Here is a 9,106-nt window from a genome sequence, read left to right as displayed (position 1 = left end):
AGTAGCAGATAAAAGCAATAAACAACAAACAAATGAATAATAATAATAATATGATGAGTCAAAATGAAGTCGAGAAAAATAAGAGTGAAGAGGGGACTACATTATAGAAAATGACATTTGAGCAAAGTCCTTTAAGATGAGGAGTGAGACATAAATACTGGGTGGAATAGCTTTCCCTGTCAGTTGATTATGAACATCATAATCAAAACGGCAACTTTGAAATATATCAGTGCTGAGGAAAGACTCCAAATCAGTTGATCTGAATATCTGTCGTTAGAGCCCAAGAAAGATTCTAAAGCAATCTCACTCATGGTGAGAAATAAGAACAAACAAGAAGCCTAAAGGCGCTGAGACAGGAATGAGCTCTGTGTGATAAAGGGAAGGGAAGAGACAAGTGTAGTTCCAGCTGAATTAATCAGTAGGAGAGTAAAATGAGATGTGGGCAATAAGGAAGATGAGGATAGAAAAATGTCAGGTCTTTTGAGCCATACTAAAGAGTTTAGACTCGACTCTACGGTTGATAGAAAGTCGTTGGGGAGACTTAAACAAAGGAATTCTATGATCTAATTTATCTTTTTAAAAATTCACCCTGGAGGCTGTGAATTTTAACTATATGAGAGGAAAATCAGCTATCTGCTTTCTTCCTAATATTACAGCTCCAGCTCTGACCTCTCGAGTGAACTTCATTCCAGTATATCCTGCTGCCTCCTTGACTTCTCCCCTTGGAACACTAACAGACATTCCAAACTTATCTTGCCCTCAACCAGGTTCCTGAGAGGTCTTCATACCAGTTCCTTATGTAGTAGCTTTAATTCATTCACCCTCTACCACCAGGTACCAGCAAAGAGAGTTGCTCTGGCCCTGAGAAGAGAGGAGGATTGGTGGAGTCCCTGTGAAGTTATAACTATAAACTGAACCTGCAAGAGTTTACAATCCCAAATCAAATCACATAGTGGGATTACTTTAGACCGAGACACCTGAAAAATCTCCTGTGGGACCCTCATCCTAGGCCACAAAGAAGAGCTACATATAATTTCCCAAAGGAAGCCGACATCACACAGGGAACAAGCCTCCTTGTGAACAAAAACAGAGCAAGAATAAGCTGAAATAAGAAATAAACAGAGCACTAGGACTTTAAGCAGTGGGATTAGCAAACAATACGACAAAACAACAATGTCTAATAAGTTTTAATACAAGACAGGATTGAAAATACCTACAGGGAGCAAGCAATGTAATTAATGACCTAGCAGATTTGGAAAAAAAGAACCAAATTGGACTTTTGGAATGGAAAACACAACAACTGAAATTGAAACTCAAGGACAGACTTAGGAGATTGGATATAGTTAAATAGAAAATTATTGAACTTTAACAAAGGTGTAAAGTAATTATCAAAAAAGAGATAGAGATGGAGAGTAGAGTAATGAAAGTAAGTGATATGGAGAATAGAGTGTGATGTAAAATCAGAGTTCTAGAAGGAGAAAAACAATGTAACAGAAATTGTTTGAAATTGTGATGACAAAAATTTCCAATACTAGAAAAATACATTAACTGATTCAATAAATATCCAGTAGTTTTTCTTTTAATCCACATCTCAGGATGAATGGCCAAATTTTCAATAGAAACAATGGAAAGGACAAAAAGAGTCAAATATTTATTCAATGTACTGAAAGAAAACAACAGCCAACTTTGACTTGTATACCTAGTAGATCGTGTTGTTTTTAAAGTAGAGGGTGAAACAAAGTAATTTTGAGAAAAAGAGTAGCTGAGTGTGCTACCAGTAGACACTTATTAAAGAAAATTCTGAAAAGCAGACTTCTCAGATGAGAAAAGGGTTGTCAAATGGAAGGCCTGAGATGTGAGAATGTATGAAATTGTTCAATAGATTGTTAAACAGAAATGAGTTTTTAGTACAAAGCAAAAGTAATAAATTAGAAATTATTCCAACAAATGGTATTTTAATCTTTATTAATAATTAATAATCCATTGAAAGATAACATTAAAATACAGACCAAAATAACAAAATTTAAGAGAAGGATAAATGGAGCTAAACTGCCTTAACTTTCTTTCATTTCCTAAAAGGAGTGTAACAGTATTGATTAAATTTGCACACGAATAAGTAAATCATGTGTGTTGTAATTTCTAATGCAACCCTTAAAAGAAAGAAAGAAATATAGTGTATAATGGACAAAGTAGAAGAGGACACAAACAAAATATTGAAAAATAATCATAAATCCCCCAAATATAAGTGGATTAAAAAACACACAGGACGGGAAGAACAAAGAGAGGACACTACTTCCAAATACCTAAATGCTCCAGAGAGTGTCAGAAGGAATATAAAATATCCAATTAATTGCATTTTTACAAGAGACACATCATAAATATAATGATATCAAAAACTAAAGGCAGAGGTAGGTACGTGTTTTCTGGGACCTACAACATACACAATTTAGGAGACCTCTAAGAAAAATAATCAAAATTATCAATGTAACATTAGGAGCAAAAATGCATACTTACATAGAGGGAGAAATTAAAAGATTTTAAACGTGCAAATACCACAAACATCATAAATCAAGGGAAAGAGTATATTATCATTTTTATTATTATTGCATATTGTAACTTATTTTAATTATACTACAGATAATAGATAATTTAATCTTACTCTAGTATGGTTGTTGTGATTATTAATAGTTTCAAAAATAAAATCTTTCAGCTTCACAATTCTATTTTTTTATTGAGGTAATATTGGTTCATAACTTTATAGAAATTCCAGAAATTCATTATATTTCAATTTCTGTGTAGACTACATCATGTTCACCATCCAAAGACCAATTACCATCAGTCACCACACACATACGCCCTTTTACTCCTTTTGCCCTCCTCCCTCCCTCCTTCTCCTCTGGTAACCACCAATCAAATCTCTGTTTCTATGTGTTTGTTTGTTGTGTTGTTTTTTATCTTCCACATATCAATGAAATCAAATGACATATGGCTTTCTCTGCCTGATTTATTTCACTTACCATAATACCCTCAAGGTCCATCCATGTTGTTGCAAATGGCAAGATTTCATCTTTTTTTTGTGACTGAGTAGTATTCCATTGAATATACATACTACATCTTCTTTATCCATTGATCCATTGATGGGCACTTAGGTTGTTTTCAAGTTTTGGCTATTGTGAATAATGCTGCAACATTAGGGATGCACGTATATTTTTTCAAATTAGTGTTTTAATGTTCTTTGGAAAAATACCGAGAAGTGGAATAAGTGGATCATATGGTAGTTCTACTTTTAATTTTTTGAGGAATCGCCATACTTACTGTCAATCTATAACTTTCACTGCCATTTCTGGCACAGATGTGCTTCTTTCAAGGGGCTAAGCCCTCAGGGAACTCCAGCCCTTTGTTTTTGTCCTGGTCCCCTTCCTCTCCCCTGAGGCCACCTCGCTGATCTTTACAGAGGAAAGTAGCTTTGAAGCCTGGGTCTTACTAGTCTCTAAGCAACAACTTAGCAGGATCTCATTCAGATTCTTCTTGTGGTCAAACTTAGGATGCCAATGCTCAACAAAGCCCACTTAGGGGCAGGTTGTTGTTAGGGACTACGACAATAGGCAGCTATTGGTAGCAGCCCTCCAGTTGGCTAGGAATCTCCATACCACATCAGGATACAGAGGATGACCCCAGGCCAGCACTCTGTACTTTTGGCAGAAGGTAGAGGATAAAGATTCCTCCCTGTGCCTGCACAGGAGAACTTAGATTAGATACAGAGTTTAGATTCCTTATGGTAAATCCCTGTCTAACTGAACGTAAAGAGGAAAATATCCCATTCTAATACTAACCAAAGAAAGCCATTGTTTCTATTAATATCAGATAAACTAAACCTATAGGCAAAAAGTATTTCTAAAGGAAAAGAAGTTTACTTTATAATGATCAAAAGTTTAATTCATCAGCAAGCTATAACAATTTAAAATTTATATGCACCACATGATATCATCTTAAAATATATATAATTAATCTTGAGAAATCTATAAGGAATAATGGACAAATTTACAACATAGCAGAAGACTTCAGCAATTGCTAGATCAAGTCTCAAAAAAATCAGTAAGGACAGAAAGTTGAGCAACATGATGAATAAAGTTAACCCAAACTGCAGAATACACATTCCTGCCCATTACGCATATAACATTCAAAACATGGCCCCTGTACTAGATCATAAGAAAAATGCCGTGTAGTCCATGAATGTACTGTACTTTGCAAGAAGGTTTGAAGGTAACATCTGCCTTGTTCCCTTCCAACCTCTCCACCACTTAGACACACACACACAGAATCACCTTTTTCATCAGACTCTCAAAAAGGTGATTTTAAGAGAGAAAATTACAAGCTCTGAAAAAGGTGGTGGCGTTTTTAAAAGTATCCGACCCAAGGAAATTAATTACTTATCTATTCCTTTATTAAAATTATTTACATTATTTGTTGCTGGAACTAATCTACCTTAGAATAATTACTGTAAGGAAAAAAAATCACGTACTCTCTAATGCTGAGACTTAAGATAGGAAATGGTAACAGACTTTACAGGGGCCTAAAAGTCCATTATTATTCACTTCAGCTGCTCAGAATCCCAGCTGTGATCTAGTTAATCTCTGAGACCACTGCCCCAGGTGTTTATAGCATTCCTGGAAAACCTCCCCACAACCCCACTTCAAATCTACTGCTGCCTGAAACTGCCAACTGTTTCATTGTGAAGATTCTAGTGATTTTAAAACTGCCTCTATTAGAGAGGGAGTAATTGGTAAAAATCCCTAAGGGAGTGGCTGGAAAAAAACTCACTGGCAATAGCAGGGAATTACACAAAAATGCCAATGAGTTTTCTGATTGATGGAACTGAGATACGACTGAAGTATAATATCGAAGGATGCTGATAAATGGTGAAAAAGAGGACCGAGGCACAAGCATGCACACATGTACACACATAGGAAAAAAACATAATCAGAAGCAATTCCTCTGCTCTTTAAGTTATAAATCACGTTAGACAGATTAAATCCGTTTTTGGCGTTAAGATCCCACATCTGTGTGGGAACAATTATTGTTTTCCAATTTCTTCTTTTCACCTATTATTACATATTACTTTTTCATGAATTAAAATACACTTACTCTCAACACTATAGTAGTAGGGAGTGTTCAAGAAATCAGTGGCAAGAATATGGACATTATCAAAAGCAAAGAATAAAAACTTTGGGATCAGCTGAATGCCTCAACAGAAACAATATACATTCTAAACACTGTAAAACCTCCTTTCTTAAAAAGTGCATGCATACACACACACGTATACAACCAAAACACTAACTCGAGCAAAAAGAACACTAAATTTTGAAGTGCATTTAGGATTCTGTTTCAAGTACCTTATAACACAGTGATAGAACCCTTTAAGATCAATGATAAATTATTCTTCCTTTTAACGTTGATTGCTTCTCCTTGTTTTTGTATCTTGTAGTTTTTACAAAAGCAATTATACAGTAATATTAGGATAGTCCATTAACATTTAATTTCTTGATTATAAACATAACCTAGAAGAGTAAATAAATCAATTTTTCTGCCAAGATTCGTACGTAATACTGACATTAACAGAGTGAATGAATACATCTTTGTTCCTAGCATATGGCAGGCTTCAAATAATGTATTTACATTGAATTTTATTTTCTATAGTGAAAGTAAAACATCATGTTTGGCAGATTAGCAGTGTTTTCCCCCTAGAGATTCACTCTTGACCCTTCTAAAATCGCTTCCTTGTATTCCCCCTCTTAGTGAGTTTTGTTATCAATAACTCAAATTGCACCACTCTGAAGACTAGCGCTACTAAGGAGCATATCATGAAGTGACAAATGGCATTCATCAACTTGATAGTTCCCACTCAATTGTCAGTTTTTTCTGAAGAAAGATAATTCTGAAACCTTTTGTAAATGGACACATTTCCTCTAGTGAAAGCCATAGAGCAGTCCCTTTAGAATTCTAGGACTACTTTTTCATGCAAGGCCATGTAACATTTTTTTCTTATTCTTTATTTTTAATTATCTTCCCCTCTTCTTACATTTTTCCTTCTTGAGAGAGTTTATGAGGACAAACATATCCACAGGCATCCCATTCAATCAGTCTTCCACTATTCAATGAGCTGACATGTCACTTCTCAGATGCCTGGGTACCAGGCTGAGAACCAAAAACCTTGAGTGACCGGCAAGCTTCATGATTGTGTTGAAGTCTTGTGATGGCTCTCTAGATATTGTCACCTTGAATGCGTACATTACTAGTGAATATAAGAACTGGGCTGGTAAATGTTATTTTCTTTTTTTCCAAAATCTTTCCTCTAAGTGCATTAATACTGGGAGTGTTCTATACCTCTACAAAATATATATTGACTAACAACATTATGTAGAAATGAGAATGAACAAAACAGTAACCACATTAAAATAGTTTAATCTCACTAAAAATTTTGAATAAAAAACATATTTAAAAAGATAATACTGTATATCTGTATCTGTAAAAAAAGTTAAAAAAAAAAACTAAACTAACTGATCTCTAGTATTAAAAATGAGGAATTATCCATGAGGGCAGGTTACGACTAAAAGAAGGCATGAAGTGGGCTTTTGGGAAGCAGGTACTATTCTATTTCTTGATCTGCGTACTGGTTACTTTCTAATGGTATTTGTTTAAGTTAAAGGCAGTTATTTTTAAAAGTGAATTTCAAAGCAGAACGTAACTAAATGATTATTCAGTATGCAATTAGGCACTTCAGGAACTGAATTAATTTTTTTCGGGTTACTGGAATGTCTTTGATTAAATATGTAATTCAATAACACTTATTTTTTATGAGACATGTCATCATTTTGCAAAAGGTTTCAAATCCCCAAGTGCCAAACAACTAATTTGGAATACTAGTTTGGCATCTTAATTTTGTACAAATGGTATATTTGGGGGCTGATGCAAATGCTGTGGCACATGATTAAGTACACAAGTCAGGAAATACCAAATACAGAAAAGTAATCAGGTTTCTTTCGTGGTCATTGATATTTGAGTGACTATTATTTGCCAAAACCTTCTCTCAGTTTTCCTGACTGCGGTTGTCCTAATGATTTCTATTCAGCAGTTGAATAGTTAGAGTCTTAATAGGAAAAGTATAAACAGAGGCTTTTATGTTTGAAAAGAAACAAGAGTAAATTACTAAGTTACATCAATTACAATTAATTCCAGATTTACAATAGAAAATGTTAGAATAGAGGCCATGGTTTTTATAAGTAATGGACAAGAATAATTATTGTGTATTTAGCTACATTTTTTCCTATTATAAAAGATGTCAGGGAAAGCATTTTTTATGTTCTCTATTTAACACAATGTAATAGGGATGCATTTAACATCAATTTTCTGTTCTTTACTGTAGGTGTCATTTCAAAAGTATATGACAGATTATTTCTCACAGACAAAAAGGTAGATGACCATTCACTCTTAGCAGGAAGCCAGTAGAAGTTATTTTTTAAAAGAGACATTACTGCAGAAATGATGTAGTCTTAGCCGCGGAAACAGGTGCTTAGTCTTTCTCTCTTAGGAAATAGAACTTTTCAATGTCATCTCCTTAAATCTACGCTACTGACCATAGGTGCTTACCTTTCCATTCCTTCCTCAAGAAAATGAGAGCACTGAATATGAAAGTGCCCTGCTGGATTCTTCATTAGAATTCTTCATTAGTATCTTGTCCTGTGCTCTATTTTACAGGATCACTCAGCTTTTGACTCTTAGTTCCAGAATCTTTTCTGCAGAATCTTTGATATCTTTCTGCTCCACCAAGTGGAGCCCCTCCCTGTTTCCCATAGAACATGAAATGTCCCCTTGCTTCCAGAACTTGGCTTACAACAGATGACCAGCATTCGCTAACTGGTCAGGAAACTCCACACCAGGGATCTCATTTCTGGATGGCGGTGTGAGGATATTCATGGGCCCTCTCCCCAGGGAAACCAACATAACTGGTGAAAATTATAAAAATAGTCAAACATTTGAAGTCTCTGAAAATTGTTATAAGGGTGTACAGTAAATGGAGAAACATTTAAGAAAATCTACTAAATCTTGGTAAGAACAGGGATGTAGCATCTCAGCCATGACCCACCCCCCTCCACCTGTATTCACTATGATGGAAGCTCTACTCCAAACTGACTCATCTTCCCTGAGCAGTTATGAATTTCAACTTCCGTGACTCATTTTTATACCTCATCAGACAAAATCTACATTTGACAGCAGTCCACTCATAGGCTTAGAGAAAGAGAAGTTGGAAAGGTTTGTCATTATTACTAAATAAAAGGATATCATAGGTGAAACTTCTGTGTCATCTGAGATTACAGACAGTGACTTTATTTAAAAATTGATTCAAGTTGCCTGATTGCGCTCTCATAGAGATCTTGCTTGGAGGGAAGTTCCATTTGATTGGCACCTACCAAGAACCAGGGAAAAAGAATAATAATACCACAAGAAATCTTGCCTCCAAGGGGTTTGGAGATTGAAATAAAGAATATAAGAAGTACATAGTTAAACAACCATATACATCCATTGCATTTGAGCAAATAAAAAAATAACTGAACTGTAAATCATACGTTCCACTTGGGAACTTGAAAATTCACATACACATCTGGGAATTATAGAAATATGACATATTGATGATGGAAATTAAAGTTCAAGACATGATTTTCACTATAATTGTGTGATCAGAGATTCTAGAATGAGAAAACAATGTTGTTTTGCAATAGTCACAAGCAAACAGTGATTCCACAGCATTGATTATAAATGCTAATGAACTCAAGAAAAACAGAGCACTCCTTTTCTCTTCACCTTTTTTCTTTCTCATCTTTTACACCATTGTTTCCATTGTTTGTTTGATTCATTCATCTATCAATGACTATAGAATTATAAGTTCCATGAGGCTAAGAACATTTTCGGTTTTATTTGCCAGTGTATGCGCAATGTTAAGCAAAATATCTGTCTAATAAACTGTGTACAGTTAGTATTTGATGACTTTGAAAACTGCATTATTTAACCAAATCATATACTTCCAAGAAGAAATAAACATAAGTGACAA

Source organism: Diceros bicornis, chromosome 3 (assembly GCF_020826845.1).
Source record: "Diceros bicornis minor isolate mBicDic1 chromosome 3, mDicBic1.mat.cur, whole genome shotgun sequence".
NCBI lineage: Eukaryota > Metazoa > Chordata > Mammalia > Perissodactyla > Rhinocerotidae > Diceros > Diceros bicornis.
Note: the sequence above shows the minus strand (reverse complement) of the source record.